This window comes from Mustela erminea, chromosome 17 (assembly GCF_009829155.1).
Source record: "Mustela erminea isolate mMusErm1 chromosome 17, mMusErm1.Pri, whole genome shotgun sequence".
In the NCBI taxonomy this organism is placed as follows: Eukaryota; Metazoa; Chordata; class Mammalia; order Carnivora; family Mustelidae; genus Mustela; species Mustela erminea.
In genome coordinates, this window is record NC_045630.1 from 14,770,832 (window position 1) to 14,797,987 (window position 27,156).

The window sequence follows — 27,156 nt, forward strand, 5'->3', positions numbered from 1 at the left end:
TATCTTGAATATTCAGAAGAGAAAATAATATGTTGTCTGGAATTGACTTAAAAATAACAGGGCACGGGGTCGGGGGGCATCTGGGTGGCTCAGTCAATAAGCATCTGCCTCTTGATTTTGGCTCAGGTCACAATCTCAGGGTGGTGAGATCAAGCGCCGTGTCAGGCTCTGCACTGAACATGCCGTCTGCTTAAGATTCTCTGCCCCTCCACTGCCACCCACCCCACCCTGTCCCCTGCTCCTGTGCCCATGGTCTCCTTCTCTCTCAAAACAAACAAACAGGGGTGGGGACTGTGTGAGGGGACAGATAAAGCGGTTTCGGCCATGAGAGTTGGCAGGTGCTGTGGGTAGTAGACAAGGAGGTCAGGGCTCATAATATTCCCTACAGTTTTGCATGTGCTTGAAATATGCCATACTAAAAAGTTACGTTTTGGGACACCTTGGTGGCCCAGTTGGTTAAGCGTCTGCCTTAGGCTCAGGCCATGATCCCAGGGTCCTGGGATCGAGCCCCATATCGGGCTCTGCTTAGCAGGGAGCCTGCTTCTCCCTCTGCCTGCTACTCTCCCTGCTTGTGCTCATACTCTCTCTCTCTCTGATAAATAAATAAATCAAATCTTTAAAAAAAAAAGGTTTTATTTTAATGAAGAAATATTTCTTAAATGGTACTTAATAAAGCGATCTGGTAACACAGAAAACAGTGCCCACCTTGTGGGGTTATGTTACAGAAAAAAGGGTCACAATCTCCCTTCATGCAAACCCCTCTTGCCCTTCTGCCAAAAAAGCTTGCATGTAACTACATCAAACTGACAGCAATCGTTCTGCATTCTATTTTTAAAAGATGGCGAGAAAAATTCTTTCTATAGGGAAGCCTGACAAGTTGGATAAAATGCAAAGAACAACCATGCAGAGGAGAAGGGTTTCTTTCCGGGGAACTCGCTTATTTCCCGGAACACCTGACTTCGGCTCGCTCGTCTGATGAGCTTTCCCTGTCTATTCACGCCAGGAATGCTTTGTCCTAAGAGACTCCACCCTTCTTTGAGAGTCCGAAGGATCCGCCACTCTCCCAATCTGGTTCAGTTCGCCGTCAGGGTCTGTCCCCACGGTGATGTGCGCCCGGGAAAGTCACAGCTCATCACAGATAGGAAGCAGAATGGGAGAGTCCTGCGAGGGTCGGAACACTAAGGCGGCAATAATGACCACCTCCATTTTTACTTTTTTTCTTTTGAAAATTTTATTTATTTATTTGAGAGAGAGAGAAGAGAGCACGAGAGGGGAGAAAGTCAGAGCGAGAAGCAGACTCCCCATGGAGCTGGGAGCCCGTTGTGGCACTCGATCCTGGGACTCCAGGATCATGACCTAACCCGCAGGCAGTCACCCAACCAACTGAGCCACCCAGGCGCCTGAGCACCTCCATTTTTAGAGCAGATACAATGACGGAAGCATTCTGCTACACATAACCCGCAATGGCCCTAGAAAATGGCTATTCCTAACACCCCCATTTTAAGACTAGGGCACCAAGGCAGGAGAGGTTAAGACTGTGCCCAAAATCACATAGTTACTGATGACACTATCTGACCCTGTGCTCTAACTCAGCCCTAAAACCATGCTAAAAGTACCCAGAAAGGGGGTAGAAAACGACCTGGTGATATAAAAACAACAACGACATTGCCAACAACCACATTCTGTAAAGAGGGCTTCACCATGGCGTCTGCGGTCTGTCTCTGCTCACCCAGAGGAGACTCCACTGGGATATGGCAGAAATGCAACCTGAGCCCCAGGATGTTCTATGCAGAGGTCATGGCAGCAGAATCAGGGTCCTGCCCCGTCACAGCCTCCCATACCTCCGCCCCCCAACCCAGTGCCTCTTACCTAGACAACCTTCCTTCTACGGTTCCAGCCGGTGCCGCAGAGAGGGGTGATCCCGGCCCGTCACACACAACCTCTTCCAAAACCAATATGAGAAACACAATCGCAGGAGCAACCGAAGAGGCTTCCCAGCCTGTTCACATGACTCACTCGTCAAAACAAAAGAAACTCGCTGAAGGTAAACATACCTCCGACGCGCTCACCCTCCTCCAGGATGTGCACCCTGGAGGGACAAAGCTGATCGAGAGAGGGGCTCTTCGTGAGAGGCTGTCACCAGGGACCTCCCTCGTTAGCAAAGTTTTCCACACCTCCCTCTCCCGTTTCCTTCCTGCCCATGCCTGAGCTCCCTCAACTTCGCTCACATGTCCAGGGCTTTCGGATGGGAGGACTCCCTGTGTCACTTCCTATCCAAACAGACGCAGCAGCCACGCCTCTCTGCCAACTCTCTCTCCCAGTGCACGCAGCGTCCAGCTTCCCTGGTTTCTCTGCCCCCCTCCCAGTGAACCCCACCCAGAGGTGGCGAGGTGACTTCCCTGCATGAGGCACTTACAGGCTGCAGAACCACAGCTCCACGGCCACCTCGGTCTCTGCATTCGTACCCGGGGGGGTCACGATGCCCCCCCCCCCCCCCGGCACCGAGCTGCTGGGTCAGTACCGTTAGTAATAGATCAAGTGCAGATCAAGACGGTGAGCTCTATTCCTCAGTCCGCAGTCGCTGTCCTTGCTGTTCCGGTCACCAAATACTGCAGGAAGCCCACGGAAACCCAGACTGCTAAGGGTCCCAAGAATAAGAATTACCCTCCAACAAGCCCACGGCTATCGAATTTTTTTAGAGATAAGGCGAGTCCTCGCAAGGAGACAAAACACGAGTGCAAAACAAGCAACTACAGGTCTCCCGGACGGGAACCGTGACTGGGAACCGTAACAGGATGCTCGGTGGACTTCGGACACCAGTGACCGTTGCTGTGAGTCAGAAATAGAGGCCAGCGGGGCCCAAAGCGTTACAATGCAATCACTTCTCCAGCACCAAGACATTGAATCAGAGCAGAGGAAGAATGGAAACAGGTAGGAACTGGTGCCAGCTGGTACAGAGTTGCATAATTCAGCTGATGTAACCAAATGCTCATTACTAATGGGAGAAAACAAAGCTTCTGAACCCAGGCGGTCAGGCTACAGGTTGGCATCGACAGACTAGGTAGACCACCCGCGCACCTGCACGCACGCGCACGGGAAGGCCGTCGCAATCGACCTTTCTTCTCTCTGTCCCCTGCCTACGAGACACACACACACCACCTAAGTGGGTACCTGGAAAAATGTATGGCATATGAAGCAGCTCTCAGGGACACTACAAAGAAGAGGCACCTGCTTCCAGCACAGCGACTTGGCGGTGGTAGAAACAATTTGTTAGCAGACTAACATTCCTGTTACTGTTGATGACCTCACGACGGCAAGTGCTCAGCTGTCTGCGTCCGCGTTAAGCAAGCCGGGGCCTCTAGAGACAAGATGCTACCTGCGGGACGGCTCTCTCCCTGGGCGGGGGAAGCCTGCAGCCCTGCAGGGTGTGGGAACAGGAAGCAGCAGGAAGGCAAAGGTCAAGTGCTTCGGTTCTCAAGGTGGACTCTTAGCTCTTAAAAACTGAGAAACTTAAACATGTACAATTTCTAACAAATGCATATCTGACAAAGAGAGCAAACACTACACAGAGTAAACCGACTTTAAGAGGCTCCCTTTGCTCTCCTGACTTAGGCCTATGTTTCAGAATGTTAAGGATTTCCAACCTCCCTGGAAATAAACCCTGTCTACTGAAATCGTTGTACCTAAGCAAAAACGTCCCTGGGAAAAGAAACACCTATCTATTCTTCAACTAGACTGTGCAAGGCCAGAAACCAACAACGCTTTCTACAGCCTTTAGGACCCCAAATCCCCCTGCCCTATAATTAACGCGTACTCTAACTCAGCAGTGTCACTTCAGGGAAGTGAAAGCGATGAGTCTTAAGGATTATGTATAAGGATGGTGCAGTAAACAGTGCCTGTAATGGAAGGCGGGGGACTAAAAACACCTTAAATATCTGTAATAGTTACGACCAAATTAACCCTGGCATAGCCACATTATTTGGGTATTGTTAAGCAGTTATGAAAAATCAGCTAATAAAAAAATCTAAAAAAAAATCAGTTAAATCTGAATCCATGAACTCAGAGTAACACCCATTAAAGATTCTATACCTACTGGTTCATTGCAAAAGTTGTTGGGTAATACACAAGCAAAAGCAAAGCTAGTCATTGTGTATGTGTTAATGCTTACACAAGGCTTGGAGAAAAGTGTGGAACATGTCCATCCTCAGAGGGATAAAAGGGGAAGCAGAACATCGATTTTGCCTTATTCAGTCTTCAGAGTATTACTGATGTGTTAAATCAAAAACCCCATTATGTTAAATACTGCCTCTCCTGGGGCACCTGGGTGGCTTGGTCGATAAAGTGCCTACCTTTGGCTCAGGTCCTGGTCTCAAGCCCCGAGTACAGGGGAGTCCAGCTCCTTGCTCAGCGAGGAGCCGGCCTCTCCCGCAACCCCTCCATCCTCTTGTGCACACGCATGCACGTACTCTCTCTCTCTCTCTCTCTCAAGTAAGATCTTCAAAAGTAAAACAGTAAGTAAATAAATACTACCTCTCCTAAGTACTAGCTATGAAAAAAAATTGGGGAGAAGTCTTCCTTCAGGAGTAAATTCTATCCGTCATCATTTACCATAACAGCTATAGGATCATCTGAGTGATTACCGTGTGCCAGAATTGAGCTAGATGTTCCCAGGCACCGTACCATCTGACCCCCTCAGTCCCAACTTACAGACAAGGAAACTGGGACTACATAACCTGGCCAGAGTTCCAAAGCCAGCAGGAGGCAGAGACTGGCTCCAAAGGTCAGTCTTCACAACTAAATTATACATACAGTAAGATGCACCTTGACCATATATGCCCCCTCACAAATAACAATACTTAGAACACAATCTCGTTAACCACATGGCTTTTAGCACCATATAAATCACACCTTGACTAAGAGCAAAAGTAAAACAAAACAAAACAAAACAGAGCTTGGGATCAAACATTCCTTTTCAAAACTGGAATTAAAACCAGTTAAATCCTGGGACTTCCGTGAGTTTTCCTTCTTTTGAATTATTAAGCCTAGAAGGCCATTCTTTTTCTACTTTAACTAAAAATTTTAATCATCTTTAATCCTTCCTGATTATAGATACATTATAAAAAACTGAAAATTATAGAAAACTAGGAAGGAAAAAGAAAAATCACCCAAAATGTCACCACCCAAACCGGACCAATTTCAAACTTTTTTTTTTTTTTTTTAAGATTTTATTTATTTATTTGACGGAGATCACAAGTAGTCAGAGAAGCAGGCAGAGAGAGAGAGGAGGAAGCAGGCTCCCTGCTGAGCAGAGAGCCTGATGTGGGGCTTGATCCCAGGACCCTGGGATCATGACCTGAGCCGAAGGCAGAGGCTTTAACCCACTGAGCCACCCAGGCACCCCCAATTTCAAACTTTTGCATACTTTATCCCATTCTTTTAATTACGTATATTTTAAATTTGTTGACATAGTTGGGACTGTACTACAACATCTGCTGTCTTTCATTCTGTTTACTATTTATTGTTTTTCCTTATTGTTTCTGAAAAACTTACTGAAAGTTGCTCAAAAACAAGTTTAAGCTGTTACATAACATTCAACGATAAGGATCAACATTTATTTATTGTTGAAATGCTGGCTTGGTTCTGATTTTTTGCAATTGTTCAAAATGATTTGCCTATACCTCTGAGTCTTTCTTTAGGGTAGATTCTTTTTTTTTTAAGATTGTATTTATTTATGTATTCCTTTGTTTATTTATGTATTTATTTATTTAATAGAGAGAGCGTGAATGAGCAGGGAGTGGGGCAGAGGGAGAAGTAGACTCCCCATCCCCATTGAGCAAGGAAGCCTGACGAGGGGCTTGATCCCAGGACCCCGACTCACAAGGCTGGATGCCAGAACCCTGGGATCTTGACCTGAGCCTACGGCAGATGCATAACCATCTGACCTACACAGGTGCCCCTCTAGGGTAGATTCTTAAGGAAGAGAGTTATAAGCCAAAAGCTGTATGTTTCTAGAAGTCTCCTACTGCATGTCCCTAAACTGATTCCCAAAGGACTGTCAAATGCATAAGCTATGAAAAACTGCTATGATTTCCATTTCTATACCTGCAAAATGATTGAAATACTGGGTTTTCTCAAGTGCTTCAATGCCAGCTGCATAACATAGACCAGATAGGACTCAAACTTGGGAGTCAAAAGCACCAAGACCAGGTTACAGCTTTCTTTTCTCTTCCTGGGTTACCAAAAGCATAGCTCCTCAGCAAGGCAGACGAGTTTTCCTACAGGAAAATTTCAACCCAAAAAGGACATAACAAAATCCTAAGGTGAGAGCAGATCTGGGCAGCAGACTGTCCCCCCAAAAATCCAGCCTGCAATAAACAGGACCCCTTCCCTGATTAGCTGCAACGCTACGTCACAGTACCACAACCTCAGAAGTAGCAATCTGAGGGGAGCTTTTATGAAATACAACACAGGGTCCTACGTCAAGTGGGGACTATGGATTTACTTGGCCTGTACATCAAATGACTGTACTTCCTCATATTTATATATCGTTTCCTCAAATACCATTATTCACTCAGCACAGACTCCTGATTGTGCGAAATCCCAAAGAACAAGTAAGGACACCGGCCCTGCCTACCAGGCAGTAGGAAATGCTGGGCGAGGATAAAAACAGAGCAGCACACAGGCTGGGCAGCTGTGAAGACATGAGCCCAGACACAGGCAAGGATGAGCAAGAAATAAGGAGGGGATGAAAATGCCCACCAACCACCCGAAGCCCACGCTCTGGTTCGGGATAATCCACAAAAGATAGAGGAGGGCAGGGCAGACGGCAAAGGCATATGGCTCAAGAAGAAAACAAAAGAGCATCCAGTATGGAGAGATTCTGACTGAAGATTATGTTGAAGCTCATTTTATTCTACATAAATGCAGTATTTGAAGCAAGCGCAATGGGGAGCGCCAATAAATTCAGCACCGGGCAAGAATAGAAATCCATCTTACTAGTACATATGATTTTTTTTTAATTGTCCCACTGAAGCCAACACTGGAGCCATAGTCACTGGTCCTCGAGAGCACAGCTGCATGGAAGTTAGCCTGTCAATGCAGTAAACGAGGATCCTGACCCAGCAACTGGTGAGCAGTGGAGGCCTGAGCGAAGGGGGAAGATTCCACTCTAACACCCATGCCTGGACCCTCTCAAGGGAGAATGAACTAATTTGGGAAGAAAAAAAAAAAAACAAACCCTTCTATGCTAAGAACTTTTAGAAACACATCAAAGGGGGGCACTTGGGTGGCTCCGTCGTTTGAGTGTCTGATGTTGGTTTCCACTCAGGTCATGATCTTATTGGTTGTGAAATCCAGCCCTGTGTCAGGCCCCACGCTCAGCCCGGAGACTACTTGAGATTCTCTGTCTCTGCCCCTCCCTCCACAGACTCTCTCTCTCTCTCTCTAATACATAAGATCTATATTAAAAAAACATACCAAAGCAAAATTATTCGGGATGCCTGGGTGGTTCAGTTGGTTAAGCATCTGCCTTCAGCTCAGGTCTGAGGTCCTGGCATGGAGTCCTGCATCGGGGTCCCTGCTCTGCGGGGCGCCTGCTTCTGCTTCTCCCTCTACCTCTGCCTCTCTCTCTCTCTCTCTTATCTCTCATGGAAAAAAAAATAAAATAAAATCTTAAAAAAAAAAAAAAAAGCAACATTGTTCAAGATGGCTATACTTTGAAGGCTCATTCCAGTAACAATCTTTCGACTGTATTGAAATTTCTTCTTTGTATAATATACTGATATCTCTACTGATGATTTTATCTCTTTTCTCCTTGAAGCCTTCCACCCTGGAAAGGACAACTGGGAACCATCATCTCCATATCACACTTTCTTATATTTAACATTCTTATTACGACACTCACTGCTTCAGATTCTCCGACGTAAATACTCCTACCTTGCTTGTCTTCTCTTTTGAGGTACTAACTAGTTCATGGCCCTGTAATCATCTCTGTGGTTTCCTGGTCACTCTAAATCCTTCTTGCTTTCTCTTCCTTGAAGAACTAAAATGAGGCACGTTATCTTTACAACCTAAATCAGGGGATGGGCTTAGTTCAGAAAACACAGAGCACACATGTTGGATTTGCCTGTGAAATGTTCACTTGAATGAAAAGATCACTTACTAGAGAAGACACCAAAACAGAATCTAACCATGTTCTCATTTGTGTCAGATAATGAAGAAGAATGTGAGAAAGGAAAAAGAAAGCATGAAGTGGGTGTGGAATATCTAGGCTGAATTACTTGCTCCGTCTGGTTGCCTGAATCCAGTCAATGATTAGAGAGAGCTACAAGTTGGGAGACAACCAGGTTTAAGTGGCAAAACAAAGAGGTTTCCCCAGTTGAAAAACCACTTCAAATCATGGAAGGGAACGTAATACAAATGCTACAAGCTGAATGTTTGATAAAACAAGGCGGGTTTCAGAAACCCCACACCAAAAATAAACAAAAATAAAAACAAAAAAACAAATACAGAAGGGAAGAACCTGGGAGAGTAAGCTACACGGGCCTTCTGGAAGCTTAACTTTGAGAGGCACAAGGTACCAGGTGTTGGTTTTGTTTTGTGAGGTGGGTAGGTCGTTTTGGTTTTGTGAAGTATGTAGGCTGTGAGTTGGGAAGGAACTGAAAGTAGGGTAATTGTCTGAATGTCTTTATAAGGAGGTGTTACTCCTCCCAGTCCCGACGGCACAGAAGTCAGAGGGCTCCAGGAGGAGAGAGAGAAGGGGGCAGGTGAAATATTCTGACAGGACCGGCTCACGTGGGAAGTTGTGTAAGAGGAGTTCCTTAAAGCAGCTGGAGGTATGTGGGAAGTCTCAGTCAGATGTTTAAAGAAAACCAAGCAAATGCAAAGGTGAAGCATTTACAAACTCAAGAAAAAACAAAAATGTGTCCAAGAAAGAAACCCCAATCTAAACACCACACTTGGCTACGCCATAAACATTACCTGCGTATTTATACTAAGCAGAAAGCACTGAACTGAATCCAACCGGAGTGTTAGAGCGACGATTCTGGAATGACGGTGGCCAGGAAGATGGGGTATAGATGAGCTAAGGTCCCTCTCTGCCGCGGCCACCACCATCATCAGGGCGAACACGGTTGGAGCACTCAGCAGCTGTTAGAGTTCTTACACTGAGTCCTCCCGAGTGGCCTTGTGTCTCTCCCAGGAGTTGGCCACAAAACAGAAGTCATCATGTAGCCTCCCAGACGAGCAAAGAAGGGTGTTTCTCTAGCAAGGAAAGCCTCCTGGGAATGCCCTGCAGTCGGCCTTTGGAATTCTTTGAGCAAGGACAGGAGGAGCATCCCACCAACTTCAGCAAGTCCGTGTCAGAAGCAAGCCCTCATCAGACAGGAGGAGAGGCATACAGAAGGGCCAGTGGGAGAAGTGGACCGGAAGCGAACTGACCTTGCCCTCCAACTCCCCACCTCCACCACCCAAATAATACAGAAGTTTAATCTCAATGCAAGCACACATGTCTTTTATACTGAACCTAAACCCATGAAGAGCAAGGCTGAAGACATCCAGCCTTTCACAGGTACCTGGTGATCCCCTGAGCTCAGACATCTACAGACGCTGGAACCATTAAAAGCAGTATTACTGAGAGGGTCGATGTTATGATTACAATGTTCATGACCAAAGTCATGCCCTAATTCTACCATAAATTCAAAAACTTGGAATTTAAATTTAATTTAATGAAAATTTTCCTAGTATTTATTCTTTTATTTTTTTTTAAATTTCAGCTTTATTGGAGTATAATGGCATACAAAATTATAAGATATTAAAAGTGAATGCTATGTCAGAGGGGTAAGCCTCTGCCTTTGGCTCAGGTCATGATCTCAGGGTCCTGGGATTGAGCCCCACGTCAGGCTCTCTGCTCAGCGGGGAGCCTGCTTCCTCCCCCCTACCCCTGCCTGCCTCTCTGCCTACCTGTACTCTCTCTCTGTCAAATAAATAAAAATAAAACTCTTAAAAAAAAAGTGAACGCCATGATTTGAAACACAAACATACTGTGAAAAGATTCATATATTGTATATATTATATACATATATATTTATACACACACTCACACACACACACACACACACACACACATATAATGACTATGACTCCAATGACTATGGCTCTGGTCTTGGCTTCAAAGGAATTTTAATTTAAATCCATGTATGTTGTATATATTAATTATACTTTGTGTCATATATTGTGAAAAGATTCCAGAATCGTCTCACTAATACTCTGGTTAGATTCAGTTCGGTGCTTTCTGGTCAATATAAATATGTAAGTAATGTTTACAGCTTAGCCAACTGTGGTGTTTACACTGGGTTTTCTTTCTTGAACACATTTTTGTATTAAAATCAAAATTCTGGATCTTGACCTTTTTTTTGAAATTATAGTTACCATTTCTGGAGCATCTCCTCCAAACTAAACTCGGTGCATTCTAGTACTCACATCACCAACCCTGTGGTAGGTATTTGACCCATTTAACAGATGAGTCAACTGAAGCTTACAGAGTGTAACTCTCTTAAAAACATACTAGCTAGCGAAGGAATTCAGTCTCAGTGAGGCGACGTAGTCTCCTATCTTCCATAATATCTTAAAGGAGCCTGATGAAGACTCTTCTACAGAGTCTGGAGGCTCCAGGGAAGTCAGTCTCTGCCGATGGAAATCTAACTTCGAGCTTGTGACGACTGACAGTGTTGTAAACAACTAGTTAACCATGTTAAAAAATATAGACTCTTTGAGCGCCTAGGGTTAGGACAATGGGAGCAAAGTGCTAGATGACCCCAGGGTCAGAAGAAAAAGCAAGAACTGAGATTAGAAGGAGTGGAGAGGGAGGCGCCCCAGTCTTCACCCACCGGAGCCCGGTGTTTGCTCTAACATATGCCTGCTGTTTACCACACTGTTCCTCCTCCGTTCCTCTGTTTCAATGACAAAAACAGCCTCCCATGGATCCTCACGTTCCTCCCAAAAGTGAACGGAGGCCCATCTTATACTGTAGTGTTAAAAAAATAAACCACAACATGGGAAAGGTCTCAGATATTTACACGACCAACTGGCAGAGCCCAAGGTTTAACTTTGGCACTTCTCAGGAAATCCAGAAACGCTGACCCACTGTCACCCAGAGGCGAGGACCTTCTACCTATTTGTATTAACTCTGCACACGTTGGTCAAATTCTTCAAAGCACCTTTTCATTCCAACAGAATAAAAAATACCAGATAAACACGGGAAGTGATGAATGTGTGGATTAACTAGATTAACTAGATTGGGAGGTGTGAATCTTTTCACGATGTATATGTATAACAAATCACGCCATTCACGTTAAATATCTTACAATTTTATATGCAGTTATGCTCCAACAAAGCTGAATTTTAAAAAATTAGAAGAATAAATACCAGGAAAAAAGGTAAGTGCAGGTGTGAACACAAACCGTGCTTCTCTCAAGCCAGTTCCAGTATGAAAACAAGTTCCAGTCATGTCACTGATTCACGGACAGTTCACATACGGGTAGTGAAAGGGAAAGGAAGGAGGAAGCAGGGAACAGCTTACTGGAAGTCTCAAAAAATTAGCCAGACTAGAATTAAGGAAAGTGAATCAAAGACTTGGAAATGCAGTATAAGAGCAACAGGGGAAAGGGGCTTACTCAACCCATGCTTTGCAAATAACATAGGAAAAGATCTGAAAGCATCTTGTTGCAAGGTAACATGCTCACAGTGACTTAAACCTCAGCCAGCAGCGTGGAAGGGCCCCTCACCAACAGGCTCCAGAAGGGGAGGCAGGAGCCATCAGGAGGATCCACAGAAACAGACGCATCTGAGAGAGGGTTGGGGGAAGGCAGTGCTGGGTTGCCTGCCTGGTCCACCACACCTCCCATAATCCCGCCCCGTAACAAGAGCGAGAACAAAATCGGAACAGAGCTGGAACCTCAAGTCCATGCCCTAAAGCCCTGTAACCACTCGGTGCAAAGACCTCACGGTCACATCACACTAACGATGGACACAGCAGAGGAAACAGCTCTGGATACACCATGTGGCGTACGAGCCAACCTTCTAAACAGAAGAACATTTCTATCCAAACCTGAATTTTGTACTGACCCAGGCGATCCTCCCACTTAGAAGCCAAGAGAAGGAACTGAAAGGTCAATGTGTTTTCCCTTGTTAGATTTAAGATTCTATTTCAGGCTAATGACCTAACCTACATTTTTTTTTAAAGATTTTATTTATTTATTTGACAGAGATCACAAGTAGGCAGAGAGGCAGGCAGAGACAGAGAGAGGGGGAAGCAGGCTCCCCGCCAAGCAGAGAGCCCGATGCGGGGCTTGATGACGGGCTCGATCCCGTGACCCCGGTACCATGACCCGAGCCAAAGGCAGAGACCTCAACCCACTGAGCCACCCAGGCGCCCCCTAATCCGCATTTTAAAAAGAAATTCATTACTGCAAATATTTATCCAGGACCTACTCCGTACCAGGCACTAGGCTAGACAACAGGGACAACACTATTTAAGAAGACACACAGCTGTGCTGTCCTTACAGAGCTCCGCTACCTAAGACACCTTCACTCTCTCTAAAACCACCGTCTGCACAGGCGCGCCAAAGAACTGAAATTAAGCAGTACAGTGGTATGTCTGAGCATATAGAAATCACCGAATAATGCACCAGCACAAGTCTCTTTTCTTCACAATATCTGCCTTTCTGGAACTATCAGACGCCAGCCCGTTAAGGAGGACCACCAACTTGCACGCACTAGACTCATTTCTTCCGGGCGATGGCCACGTGTCAGACAGGGTAGATACAAAGAGTCCGACACGGTTCTCATCTTCAGAAGCTCATAAACTAACGAGGATGAATTCTTGAGAATCAGCAGGCAAATGGCCTTCTCTGGAAAGAGGTTTGACAGCTAGGTTTAAAAAGTTTTTTGCAAAACTGACACGAAGTAATCTTCTTGCCTTTTTCTCCTTACAAATGTCTCTATAACGAGCACCGACCTCGGAACAGGCTCTTGACCTCTCCACTGTGCTGAAACGCACTCCATCCAAATGAGCTCGCGGCCCCGTCTCCAAATGTGAAATTCAGTCCACCCTCCCATGACGGCATCCAAAGACATCAGGATTTTCCCTAGTGTCTGCTGCAGCTAATGCAGCTTCTAAAGATTAAATACAGCAGCTCAAGGAAGGTCCTTTAAGAGCGGCTCCTTGTCTACCTAAATAGCGAGGAGGGGGAGGAGGAGGAGGAGGAGGAGGAGGAGGAGGAGGATGCTGATAATGGCGGTGAGTTCTAACTGTGTCTTCAATGACAGCATTTACTCTCTGTCAAGCCCTGCCATGATTACAGCCCTACGGGAGAGGCATATTAGTTATCCCCATTGTACAGATGGGGAAACTGAGGATTGAAGAGATTGGGCTCAGGAACACAAAGCCAGGATACGGCAGAGCCAAGCCCAAATGCTTACGCATCGCACATGGCCTCCCTCTGCCACCCCTCCCCCGCGTGCCCCGAACACCTGCAGCGCTGCCGTCTCTATCCTCCGTGCAGTAAAGTGCTCTTCCCTCCGAAAGACCCTCCTTCCCAGTATGCACCCAGCTGACTCCTACATGTCCTTCAGAACTCATGCGGAGTCACCTTTCCAGGCAACCCGTCCAGACGCCCCCTCTAAGGTCGGCGGATGCCTCCTGTCTGGATCGGCTCCGCCCTGGGCATGGACCCCCTCTCCCCCAGCACTCTCCATTATAGCCATTCTGTTACGAGCTGCTCAAGGCCCTGGCCATTTCGTGTTCAACTCTGCAGCCCCACGGCCCAGTGAGAGCACTTACGCATAGCAGGCAGCAAATCAACTGTGTCGCTTGGTTGAACAAATGAACGAGGAAAGAGAATGCAGGCTAAGGGCTTCTTCCAGGATGGTCTCCGGAACCAGAAATCCCTGAGTTCAAGTCCTGACTCCACTTCTTACCGACCTGTCCAATTTACTCCCCTTTCTAAGCCTCAGCATCTCATGGATAAAATGAAGGCTATCAAGTACCACCTACCACAAAAGGCTGGTCCGAGGGTTCTGATTGGGCAGCCTGGCTCAGGAAGTGGCACACAGTATGTGCTCCACCAATGTTAGCTATGAGTAGTAAAGGACAGGTCAAACACCTGCTCTCTAATGATAACGAACTTTAGGGACACCTGGGTGGCTCAGTCGTTAAGCGGCTGCCCTCGGCTCAGGTCACGATGCCAGGTTCCTGGGATTGAGCCCCGCATCAGGCTCCTTGCTCGGCGGGGAGCCTGCTTCCCCTCCCAACCCCCGCCTGCCTCTCTGCCTGCCTGTGCTCTCTCTGTCTGTCAAATAAATAAATTCTAAAAAAAAAAAAAGAAAGAAAGAACTTTGCCCCCAATAGTCAGCTTCTCTGTCCCCTCCAGTCTCAAGGCTCTGAGCAAAATACAAAGTCAGCCCTCTCTTGATGTGGCTGGAGGATGAAGGCTCAGTTCCACAACCATTCCAGGTCCCTTCAGACCTAAACATTTAACGATCATTTAGATTGGGGGTCCTAGGTGGCTCAGTCATTCGGGTGGCAGGTTGTTGGTTTCAGCTCAGGTTGTGATCTCAGGGGTCCTGGGATGAAGTCTTGCATTAGACTTCCTTCTGCTCCCTCCCCCTACACAGCCTCTCTCTGTCTCTCTCTCTCTCTCAAATAAATAAATAAAATCTTTAAAAAAAATCATTTAGGTTTTTCCAGGAAACGTTGACGGGGGGAAAAACACATAACCTTGAATTTAACCTTTTCTCCCAAGACAAGATCTCCTTGGGAACGGAGAACCTAGCTCCGGAGTTGCTTGTGTAATACTTACCTTTGACAGAGCACTATCAGTAACTGCAACACGTGCATCACTAGGTCAGAGTTTAAAATACTAGTCATTCGTATTTTTCTCTCGTGTATATATACAGAATGGGAAACACTTCTGTTGGCTAACGTATGGCCAAGGATATTTTGATGAATATGGCATAACTGACTTCATATGGTGTAACTCTATATTCAGTGGCTTAGGAATGATTTGTTTTTAAATACATGTTCCTGGGATGATGCCTGAGTGGCTCAGTTGTTAAGCATCTGCCTTTGGCTCAGGTCAAGATCCCAGGGTCCTGAGATCAAGTCCCACACGGCTCCTTGCTCAGCGGGGAGTCTACTTCTCCCTCTGCCTGCTGCTCCCCTGCTTGTGTGCTCTCTCTGAGACAAATAAATAAATATAAATAAATAAAATATTTTTTAAAAATCACTAAAAAATAAAGCAATATTTTCCTTAATACGTTTGTAAAATCTACAGATCTCATTATAATCACCAAGTAGGACCAGGAGCTGAATGGTCAAAAATATCGCAGTGCCTCAAAGGGAGTCCAAATAAGAAATAACAAGCCATTAATCTGCTCCAGGAAAAACTGCTTTTGGACAAGACTGCAGCTGTTAAATTCAGATGGGGCAGGGAAAAAAGCTTTTTTGAAACAGTCACCATTTGCTATTTTAATATATTTTTTCACACCCACAGATAAGCAACACTTCATGTGTCTTTTCTAAACATAAAAATAAAACTCTCCTGGCATTCTTGGTCCTGAGCTTGTAATGTATTCAGTAACTTTCCATTTTACTTCTGCACTCACAGATTGAGAAAAGTACTTCGGTCCTTAACAAAAATATTTATGCTCTGAAGTATTTATTGCTTCCAAATAACTAGATCCCAGAGTACGGATGAGAAAGGTATCCAAGAGGAAATGGGGAATAATAGCGGGCAAAGTGTTCTAGAGCAGAAGGTCAAACCACGGAACACACTTTGTAACTGTAACAGGATAGGGCTGGAAACCGAGCAAGGCTCAGCCCAGCCCAGCCCTGCCCCACAAGGCACAGAATTCTCACTCCAGTGAACACTGACCGTAAGCATGACCAACTCGACACACTGGAACCCCTCAGGGAAAATGAGTTACTATTACCTGCCCAGTATCCAAAACTTCAAATACATTAGAAGATCATTGGGTTTCTGTTTCTTCTTTTTTTTTAAAGCAACACCTTTATTTTCAAATAAAACATTACAGATAAAAGCAGAACTGACTTCCTGACACCTGCGTACCCTCTGGGACAACCCCCTCCCCGGTCCCACCGCCTGCGACCTCCAAAGTGACCAGGAAACACTATTTGAAAAGACACACTAAAAGAAAGCTGGAGAAAGATTTGTAAATCCTCAAGAAAAAAAATTCATCTGGAACATGTAAATTTCCATCATTCAATTTTAACTTATTATATGGAATTGCTCTGTGAAGTCACAAGAATCCTACACAAAAATATGCCCATTTCCATGATTAAACTTAAGACAGAAAGGAATAGAATTCAGCCATCCGATCAATCTAGCTCAGTCTAAATGCAAGAGAACAAAGTTATAAAAGCACTGCGAGAAAATACATTATAAATGTGAAAGTAGGGAAGCCTCTCCTAGAATCTCAAACTCTGAAACTGTATCAGATTTTGTTACAGCATTTAAAAGTGCCGTATGACTAAAGACAACCTAAAGCAGGTGACAAAATAACCACCTGGGAGAAAGATCTTGCAACACATGTAACACACAAAAGTTAGTATGAAAGAAATGCTAAAAACCAGTAAGAAACTAGAAAAGAAGACCGTTTACAGCTGAAAGAAATAGGCTAAGAAGCATATGAAGACATTCAATCTCACTATCAGACAAATGTAAAGTAAATACAGAAGAGGTCATTTTAAAAAATCTCTCAAGTTGTAAAAAAACCAAAACTAAATTTAAGAGACTGATCATTTTCAGTGCTGACAATATAGAAGTGTTATTTATTAGAATAACACTTTTTTAAAAGATTTTATTTATTTATTTGACAGACAGAGGTCACAAGTAGGCAGAGAGGCAGGCAGAGAGAGGAGGAAGCGGACTCCCTACTGAGCAGAGAACCTGATGTGGGGCTTGATCCCAGGACCCTGAGATCATGACCTGAGCTGAAGGTGGAGGCTTTAACCCACTGAGCCACCCAGGTGCCCCAACACCCTAAGACTTTTTAAAGGGAAATTGGACAACACCTGTGAAAACGTAGGTGTGCGTGATCTTTTACCAATATGTCCACTTCTAGGAATCTGTTCACAAGATTCTACATGCATCTATTTAAAAGAAAAATGTTCATCTCAGCATTCTTTATAATTGGGAAAACTAGATACACTAGGGGGTTGTATGGAACATGGTGCAAATGTGGAGAAGAAGGCGGACCAGCACATACTCACGAAACAGGGGGCTGACCGGTACCTCTGACAGCGAAAGCGAGTTCAGCATCACGCACGGTATGGCTCTGCTTCTCATTTGTGTTTTAAAACTTTCTTTACATTTCATATTCCCCATGTATGTGCAGAGCTCACACCCCAAACATTAGCTGCTGGTAGGGTGAAAAGGGAGAATATAAAGCTACATTGGGGCACCGGGGTGGCTCAGCCAGTTAACGTTTTGGCTCAGGTCCTGACCTCAAGGCAGTGAGAAAGAGCCCTGAGCCCTGAGCATGGAGCGGGCTTGAGATCCCCCTCCCCGTCCCAGCCCCTCTGCCCCTCCCTCTGTTCTTGCGTGCTCGCCTTCTCTCTCTCGCAAATAAATAAATAAAATCTTTTTTTTTTTTAAAGATTTTATTTATTTATTTGACAGAGAGAAATCACAAGTAGACGGAGAGGCAGGCAGAGAGAGAGAGAGAGGGAAGCAGGCTCCTGCTGAGCAGAGAGCCCGATGCGGGACCCGATCCCAGGACCCTGAGATCATGACCTGAGCCGAAGGCAGCGGCTTAACCCACTGAGCCACCCAGGCGCCCCAAATCTTTATTTTTTAAAAAAAGCACAAAAACCTACATCAGCATGTTGCTCCCAATTTAATTTCTCACACACGTGGACGTAAGAACTGATGGAGTAATTACATATGGGTGGCAGGATTCTAGGTGACTTTGATTTGCTGCTTTATGAAATTTTCCTCTATTTCTTACGTTTCCTATTATAATGATCATTATTACTTTTATACTCAGAAGAATATTAAGAGTTAGGCTTCACATGTTACAATGAAGCGCTTGAGGGGCTTAAAAGAAAACCTGAGAAAACAGTATTTATTGAATGTTATTATTTGTGTCCCAAGAACTAGGCCAAAAACATAGGGCAAAGCCGAGAGTTAAAACCCTCCTGGCTCTTTCCACTCTAACATTTTGATTCTTCTGACATGATAAAAACATGATACAGATTAATTATAATAAAAACATATAATTGAGTATGGGAGCTAAATGTTGCCCCACATCAATAAAAGCTGGAATTACAGAAAGTTCCATGGGAAAAAGGCAACACTGAGTGAATCTTTTTTTTTTTTAAGATTTTATTTATTTATTTGACACAGAGAGAGAGAGAGAGGGGGAGAGGGAGATCACAAGTAGGCAGAGGCAGGCAGAGGGGGGTGGGGGAAACAGGCTCCCTGCTGAGCAGCGAGCCTGATGTGGGGATCGATCCCAGCACCCCGAGATCATGACCTGAGCCGAAGGCAGAGGCTTAACCCACTGAGCCACCAGACGCCCCTCACTGAGTGAATCTTAAAAGAATTCAGAGCAGCATAAAAGAGAGAGGATGTGAGTCTAGTTTCTCAAACTACCTCATTACTCATCTGTTCTCAGTCTGATAGCTCTTTACATTTGAAAACTGCCACTTCAAGCGGCCATCTTCCAAAAACAGGCTCAAATATGACAAGCAGTAATGACGTGTCTATTGAAACATATTTAAATATCCACATATGTTTAAATATGCACATTTTCTAATTCTCAAATTCCTACCCCCAAGACTTCAAAGCCCATCCTCTCCACAAGATACTCCTATATATCCCTGATGTTGTCACTTCCATGGCAAGCAATTTGGCAATACCTATGAAAATTACAAGTCCACAAGCCTTTGACTCAGCAACTCTGCTTCTAGAAATTTACCCGAAGACTCACGCATGTGTGAAAAAATTCTTTGAAATTGCAAAATCTGGAAACAACCTAAAAAGTCCATCACAGAAGACAGTGTAGACAATGGTGAGTCCAAAGAAGGGAAAAATGAATGAAGAGGTCCTTTATACCCTGAAATGAATAGGTTCCAGGATGAGAGATCATACCCATACACAACAGGGGCCGTGTAGTGCACCAGCGGTGTGGGAAAAGGAAGGCAGGGATATGCAGGTATGGTTGTATGTACACAAAATACCTCTGGGAGACCAAATTAAAAACTATAAGCAGTGGACCTCTAAGAGGGGAACTTGAGACTAGAGAACAGGATAAAGACTTTTTTTAAAAAATTGTATTTATTGGGCGCCTGGGTGGCTCAATGGTTTAAGCTGCTGCCTTCGGCTCAGGTCATGATCTCAGGGTCCTGGGATCGAGTCCCGCATCGGGCTCTCTGCTCAGAGGGAGCCTGCTTCCCTCTCTCTCTCTCTGCCTGCCTCTCTGTCTACTTGTGATTTCTCTCTGTCAAATGGATAAATAAAACTTTAAAAAAAAATTGTATTTATTTATTTGACACAGAGAGAGAGATCAAAAGCAGGCAGAGAGAGAGGGCAGGGGAAGCAGGCTCCCCACTGAGCAGAGAGCCCAACTCCGGGCTCGATCCCAGGACCCTGAAATCATGACCTGAGCCGAAGGCAGAGGCTTAACCCACTGAGCCACCCAGGCTTCCCAGAATAAAGACTTTTTAATGCATCGTCCTTTGTGTTTTTAAAATTTTGTCCTATTCTTTTCACCCATTCAAACAAAAATAAATATAAGTTTATAATACATTTCTCTCTGCCCTCGAAAGAAAATTTCAAAGCCAATACTTTATACAGTAAAATTAGCCCTTTATGTGAACTCAGGAAGTCAGCAGAAGCCCAAGCAACAGCAATTCTTTAAACGGTTGCTTGTCAAACTCTCTGTAACGTTGTTGTATTATTTCCAACTAAAGTCTAAATTTTCTAAACATGCCTATGAGGCCATTCCTAAAAAAGAGAATAATACTCGGTTTTGTTTGATGTCTTTGAACACAGAGACACCCTTCACGTTACAGGAAACTCAACTTCAAATGCCACTACAGCTCCTACAGGAGCGCTGGCTCCTGGTGGCCCATCTGTCCCAGGCACTTGAGGAGGGGAAAGGGCAGACAGTCCTACCTGTGTTTCAGCCCAACTCATGTGTGACACTCTCTCATTCTAGGCAACGAGCCATCATTTGAGTTTATGGCCTTTCGGTTTTATGCTCAATTCCAAAACATCAGCGATGATGTGCCCAAGAAGAGTTCTCTGCAGAACGTTCTCCCAGATAAGCAACACACACCGACATGTGTTAGTGTCGCGGACACATCTGTGGCAATTAGGATAGATACCTGGAAAGTGATCTTAGCAGCCTGGGTGGGACAAGGGATGGACTCGGGCCCCAGATCCTTAACTAGAAGAGTCTACCCTGTTCCCTTCCAAGCCAAGTCTTTCCTCTTCTCTACGACAACCCTAGGTCAAGTCAAATTTTGTTTAAACCCCCACCCCAAATTCCCAGACTCTTCCACAGGATGTGGCTTCACATTCCTGCCTGGGTTCTACGCACGAGGCTTCCTAACATCAGGGCCACACTCTGAGCAACACAAGGAAGTCACCAACACCTGCCTCTGGGGCTCCGTAAACCATTCTTTTTTGGCTCCTGATACAAGCAGTTCCAAGATCACTGGACTACTGAATAAGGGGGGGAATGTCTCTTGAGAAGAACAATGTTCTAAGGTGTCGGAACCACCGAGGAGCGGACAGACATGTTCAATCATCAAGTCTCACCAGATTTCAATGACTTCATGAACCTTAGCTATCTCAGAAGGGGAGAAGCAGGTACTTCATTACAGCCCACGTATGGTCTTCATAAGAAAGACTAAAAGAAACCGGAAGCCAGCAAAGGACTGATCTGGAACTATGTCTGGGGTATGTGGGGCCTCAGGTCCCCGCATCAGTAGTGGGAGGAAAACACAGAACTTGCTCTGGAGGACGGTTGTGCACACTACAAAAAAGACTTAAAAAGACATCTGGAAGGTGGTAATCATTCATTACTGTTTGTTTTTTTTTTAAGATTTTATTTATTTGAGGGGTGCCTGGGTGGCTCAGTGGGTTAAAGCCTCTGCCTTCGGCTCAGGTCATGATCTCAGGGTCCTGAGAACGAGCCCCATATTGGGCTCTCTGCTCAGCGGGGAGCCTGCTTCCCCCTCTCTCTCTCTGACTGCTTCTCTGCATACTTGGAATCTCTGTCTGTAAATAAATAAATACAATCTTTGAAAAAAAAGATTGTATTTATTTGAGAGACAGCACAAGTAAGGGGGAGTAACAGAGGGAGAGGGAGAAGAAGGCTCCCTGCTGAGCAAGGAACCCCACATGGGGGGCTCGACCCCAGGACCCCAGGATCATGACCTAAGCCGAAGGCAGATGCCTAACCGACTGAGCCTCCCGGGCACCCCTATTCGTTACTGTGAAAACACTCACCATGAAGGAGTCACCACACTCCACAGTAAGTCGAGAAAACTAAATAAAGACAAAAACATATTCTGACTGACAGGCTGTGCAGTCTGAAGTCAACACCAAAGTTTAAGGGAAAATATAGCAAACAGTGAAATTCATCTAGCAGAACTGGGCAAAACTGCCAAATTCATCTCTTAATGTTTTCGTAATATTACAGTGTGACTATAACAATTTTGTTGTCTCACAAGCCGTATGAGAGCTGGCGAAACAAAAAACTTCGTCAGCAGAAACACAGTTAAGAATTTTGTGCACGAGCAGCTGTCAACTCTTTAAGACGTGACCCTATGCCTGTCTTATACCTGCAGAATTGCTACCCGGCACTGTACCTGGAACATAGTAAGAGCTTAATAAACAGCTCCCAAGGAAATGAATGGGGATCACCATGTGGGGTACAGAGAAAAACTAACTGAAATCCATTTTCCATCCCGTATATTCAATCGATTCCAAGAAGGGTTATTTTGAACATTTTTTTTTTTTAATTGTGGTAGTTAAGAGTATGCACTTTAGAGACAGAGATGTGGGTTCAACCCACCTTTGTCCCTTACTAGCTCAGCAAGTGATGTACAGTATGTGCGCGCGCGTGTGTGTGTGTGTGGGTGTGAGAGAGAGAGAGAGAGAGAGATGTGCATTTTTAAGGCCTATTTTCCCAGGTGCAAAATATGCCTCATTTTCCTGAAACACAGCTCACAAAGTGGCAAGACTTATACATGAAAAACAGATGCAAATAGTGCCCAACACGTTCGTAAGCTTTGAAAAATGTCTGCAATATTAAACATTTCTATAATTTAAAAGCTAGGTTAAAATGATAGGCAGTGTAATTTAAGCTTTGGAGGAAATACAGCACCTGTCAAGGGACTGAGAAGAAATTATCAAAACAAAGGCATAGTGATTTGATCATGTAAAATAGTGTAATAAATCATAGCATGATAATGTTAGAAATATCAGTAGCACAGAAAATATCTATGTGAAAATATAAACAAAGCTGCACCATCATTGTCATGGCAATTACTTGTATAGGCTATAACCAGATTTCCTTCTAAGTTTTTTAACAAGATGGAAAAAGGAAATGGGAGGTTGTTGAAATTTGTAATTCAAAAGCTTATCAGTATAGAATGTCCATCAAAAATAGCAACAGCTCTAACCGGACAAAAGCAGATAAAGTATCTCAAAAGAAAATTCCAACCAAAAAGACAAAATCCAATGAAGCGAAGGATTCAAACTGTGAAAATCACATTAGTTTATATTTGGGGAAACAGGTCACTGAAAGCAAAATTAATGTACAACTTCCTTAAAAATAAGTAATAATAACAATAAAATGGCAAGCACTACTTGGTGTTTACTACAACAGAGACTATCTTGAGTACTCTATTAAAAATGAGCTCATTAAATCTTTAAACAGTCTCCAGTGACACAATAGAGGTAATCCGAGCTCAGTGCGTGTTGACTCTGCGGTTGGGGAAAGACATTCTGGCCTCTCAGACACAGCTCAGTCTTCAGGAGGCCTGGACCTTATTTAAACATAGCCATAAATTTACCGGCAGCTGCCTCTCTTCCATTCTTATCTCCAGTACGCAGGTGTGCATGTGCAGGACAAGATCAACTTTAAAAAAAAAAAAAATAGTTTAAGAAGCAGAAAAATCGAAACCAGCACTCCGATTCCACTTTAAATCTCAGTTCAGGACTGTCCCATTTCCGCAAAGTGAGCACGTGAGCATGCGGTCCTGTGAGCTCACTTCTGTTACGTTGGCCTGGGAACAACCAGGTGGGACAAGTAGGGAAAATCCTAGGACATCTTGAGCCGCAGGAAAAGCACAGACCAATATCAAGAATGATCGGGAGTTGTCTAATTTTATCTGCACATGAAACATTCCTGTCTGTTCAGCAGCAAAGACACCTGACTTCACCTACGCCAGGAAGGTTTGCCTCACGTCTTTTTAGTCCTTTATTTTAGCTCACAGGTGAGCTTTTAGAGTAAGGACATGTTTCCTCAGGCTCTAACCGCTTCGATTACAGAGTTTTCTTGCCACTGAGAAGTGGGAGAAACAGCTGGGAAACTGGTACCTTCACCAAACCGCAGCATCAGGAGATGGCCGAGACAGGCCACCAGGTCCCAGTTCCTCCCCACGCACACGGAATGTGGCAAACTCAACCTGAGACTAAAGAAAGGTCTTCCAACTTACATTAGAAATACAAAGCAATTGCCACTGCCTCCCGCCATCCACACCCCTGAGAAGACCTTCACACCGCACTCAAGGAGCCAGAACGATGAGGGGGTGACTTCCGTCTGTCACCGTGTACCAGACAGGGAACCCTGTCGCTGCTGCATCCAAGCACCTAGCCCGGCCCCTGGCAATGAGCTGCTGCCCCGAAAGCACCATTACTGAGGACCCGCTACTCACTGGGGACTTCGGATGCATTATTCTTCCCTAATCTTTGACAGCGAGGTGCTGGAAGTCTGTGTTCTTCTCAGTGCACCAAAACTGACTCCCGCCCTCCATCGCCTTCTCACAGAGGCCATACCCAACTTGGAGCAAGCAAACAAAGGACAGACATCACAGAAACAGGACTTCCAGGACCAGAAAGTCCACAGACTGATGTCCCGGCCCCACCTGTTCGTGTAAAGGGTAGGACACCCATCAGCCAGGACGCAAGGCCCTTTGGCTAAATTACGCATTTCCAGTGTGCCACTCTGCCTGGGGGAGTGGGGAACTAGTGTGAAGGAGGCATGGCCCCAGCCGAGGCCAAACTCAAGGACAGACCAAGAAGTAAACAGGTGAACAGGTAAAGCGTACCCCAGGATAAGGAACAGGTCTGCAAGCTGGGGAGTCTTTCTGCAGGAGGCAAGGTACATACTGAATTGGAGGACAGTAAGATTACCCAGGATTAGGAGAAAAGTAGCTACAGTAGGGCAAGGAAGAGGTTTGGGACTACAGCATACACAGGGTGAAGGGGGACGAGAATCTTAGGTTGACTCAAGTACTCTGTTTAACGCAACAGGAGGTGGTGACACACCATCTCCAAAGTAAGAAACAGAGAGGAAAGGAACAAGTGTGAGGAGAAAGCCAATGAATTCTGTTTGCACCATTCTGAGTTTAAGATCTGCAGTCTATCTACACAGCTAATCCAGGGGGCAGTGGGAATGTGGGGGTCCCTAAGAAAGAGGGGCATGAGTTACAGAGGAGCTCAGAGGGGTAGTCTGGGAGACGGCTAGGAAAACAGATGCCAGATCACACCCACAGTCAACAGGTGATCGGTGGAGGAGAACCTTCAAAGAACAGTGACAGAAATACCCTGGGTAGGAGGAGGAATGCCAAGGGGGTCCAAGAAAGTAACGCTTCGAAGAGGAGCCTGAGGTCGATGTGGAATTCCAAAGTAAAGTCAAATAAAATACAAACAGAGAAACACAGACCATGGCCATTATGAGATGTCCAGTCCCCATGGCAAATGCAGTGTCCAGGGAGAGAGAGGGCCGCCAGCCAAGTACACGGAGCCCAAACCTGAACAGGAGATGCAGAGAGCCCTGTCTGTCGCTGTTAACACCGAAGAACATAAAATGGTTTTTTATACTGGTCTCTACACAACCCAGATTGAGCTAAATGAGGATTTGGTAGCAACCATTCTACTTGTCCCTGGAAAGGGCAAACTATTCATGGATATCGCCACCTGCTTCCTTTGCAATGAATGAGTCATAAAACTTCTGTGCCATGTGAATTTTATTTGCAAAAGGAAAATAAAAAACCTTTGCAGTCGCACAGATTTCAGAGAACCAGCTATGGAAGGTACATGGTCTTAGTCAAAGGTAAGGAATGGTTAACCATTACTCATTCTGAGCAGTGGGTCTCAAAGATGAGGTATTCCGTCTGGCATGTTGTAGGAGTTAACCATTAACTTACCGGCTACCAACAGCCCCCACAACCCTTCCCAGCCCTCTGGGTCCACAAACTAGACACTGAAAAGGCAGGAATGCCTGCTGTGGCAAGGCTGCAGATACGGTCATTCCCACATCAATGCCCTATCAATACAGGACATCTCAGGAGTCAAGATCTCGACCTAAGCACCTTTTTTCAATTACTCCTGAGTCAGCAGGGGTTCACCCTAGAATATTAAGTTCTAGAATGAAATTTTCAAGAGGTATATAGAACATTTTTTAACCCTAAAACTACAGATTAGTTGTCATGGAGTGAAATTTACTCTTCTCCAGGATTTAGGGGGTTTAGATAGTAGCATTATTTTCACCAGATTGATTAAATCCAACTTTCTTTTGTTCTAATCAGCACCGACCTAATGATACAGTGGGGGAGAAGACCATTGATTTACTTTCCTTACATGGCTAATGTAGTTTCTCGATCCTTTCTAGTACATTAAGTTCTGTCCCTATGAGATGGTCCACGTTCTGAAAAAAAGAGTCACTTCAGCTCTGCTTCACCTCCCTTGCCCTCGACAACCTCAACTCAAAAGCTCCATCCTATTCCAGACAATAGTGCTCTCAGGATGAGAAAGGATCCTTCTACAATGGACAAATAGCTAGACATCCTCTCAACTCGTTTGTACTTTCTCTGGGTAGGCTTAAGCCTAGGCCAGAACACAGTAGGTCCTCCACAAATAAATATTACGTTCTTTAAAAAGTTAGAGCCAGAGGCCAGGGTTCCTGGCTTTAGTTTCTGATTCTTCGATGGTTCCTCAAGCTAAGCTGGTTAGATGAGGTTTTGCATTTTCGTGCAGGAGAGAACACCATCACACTGAGAAGATGCTTCCGTGCTACACCAAGGCGATCATAGGAAATAACGACCCTTGAAAGCTCACAGATTTAAAGCTACTCAACAGTCAGATACAGAACAGTGGCCAAAAAGCACCCAAAAAGATGCTCAATATCCTCAATCCTTGAAAGAATGAAAGCCAAAACCACAGTGAGATCTGACGTCATCTCCATCAGGAGAGCCACAATCCCAAAAACAAAACAAAATCAAAGGAATTGACAACAAAACCAGAAAATAACAAGAGTTGACAAGGATGGGGAGAATCAGAACTTTCCTGTACTACTGAGGCAAATGTAAAATGGTATAGTCATTGAGGAAAATAACACGGGGGTTCACCCCAAAATTTAAAATAGAACTGCCATACAATTCAGGAACCCCCCTTCTGGATATACACCCAAAAGAACTGGAAGCAGAATCTCAAAGAGGTACTTGCACACCCATGTTCCTGGTGGCACCATTCACAATGGTGCAGATGGCAGCCAAGTGGGTACTAAGGGATGAACATATACACACAGTGTGGTCTCTCCATACAGTGGAATATGACGCAGCCTTAAAGAAGATGGAACTTCCGATAACGCTACAACACAGATGAACGTTGAGGACATTATGCTAAGTGAAATAAGCCAGTCACAGAAAGACAAATACTGTAGGATTCCATTTCCATAAGGCACCTAAAATAGTCAAATTCATAGAAATGGAATGGTGGCTATGAGGGCTTAGGGGCAGAGTTTTAATTTTGAAAAATAAAGTTCTAGAGATCGGTTATACCACAGTGTGTGTACCTTGATACTACTGACTTGTATACTGCAAAATGGCTGAATGGT

The 27,156-nt window shown here is 44.9% G+C and overlaps 1 protein-coding gene across 2 annotated transcripts in view; it reads right to left on the reverse strand.

Annotated features, from left to right (window-relative positions):
• PTPN14 (protein tyrosine phosphatase non-receptor type 14) overlaps nucleotides 1-27,156 on the reverse strand; it is a 170,624-nt gene that overhangs the window by 111,163 nt on the left and 32,305 nt on the right. Inside the window, exon 1 of one of the 2 annotated variants that reach the window (XM_032318480.1) lies at nucleotides 1,870-2,345. The exons of the other annotated variant lie outside the window; for it this stretch is intronic. The gene's annotated coding sequence lies outside the window, so the exon portion shown is untranslated. Of the gene's footprint in view, nucleotides 1-1,869; nucleotides 2,346-27,156 lie in introns of those variants that run through there. 2 annotated transcript variants of the gene reach the window in all.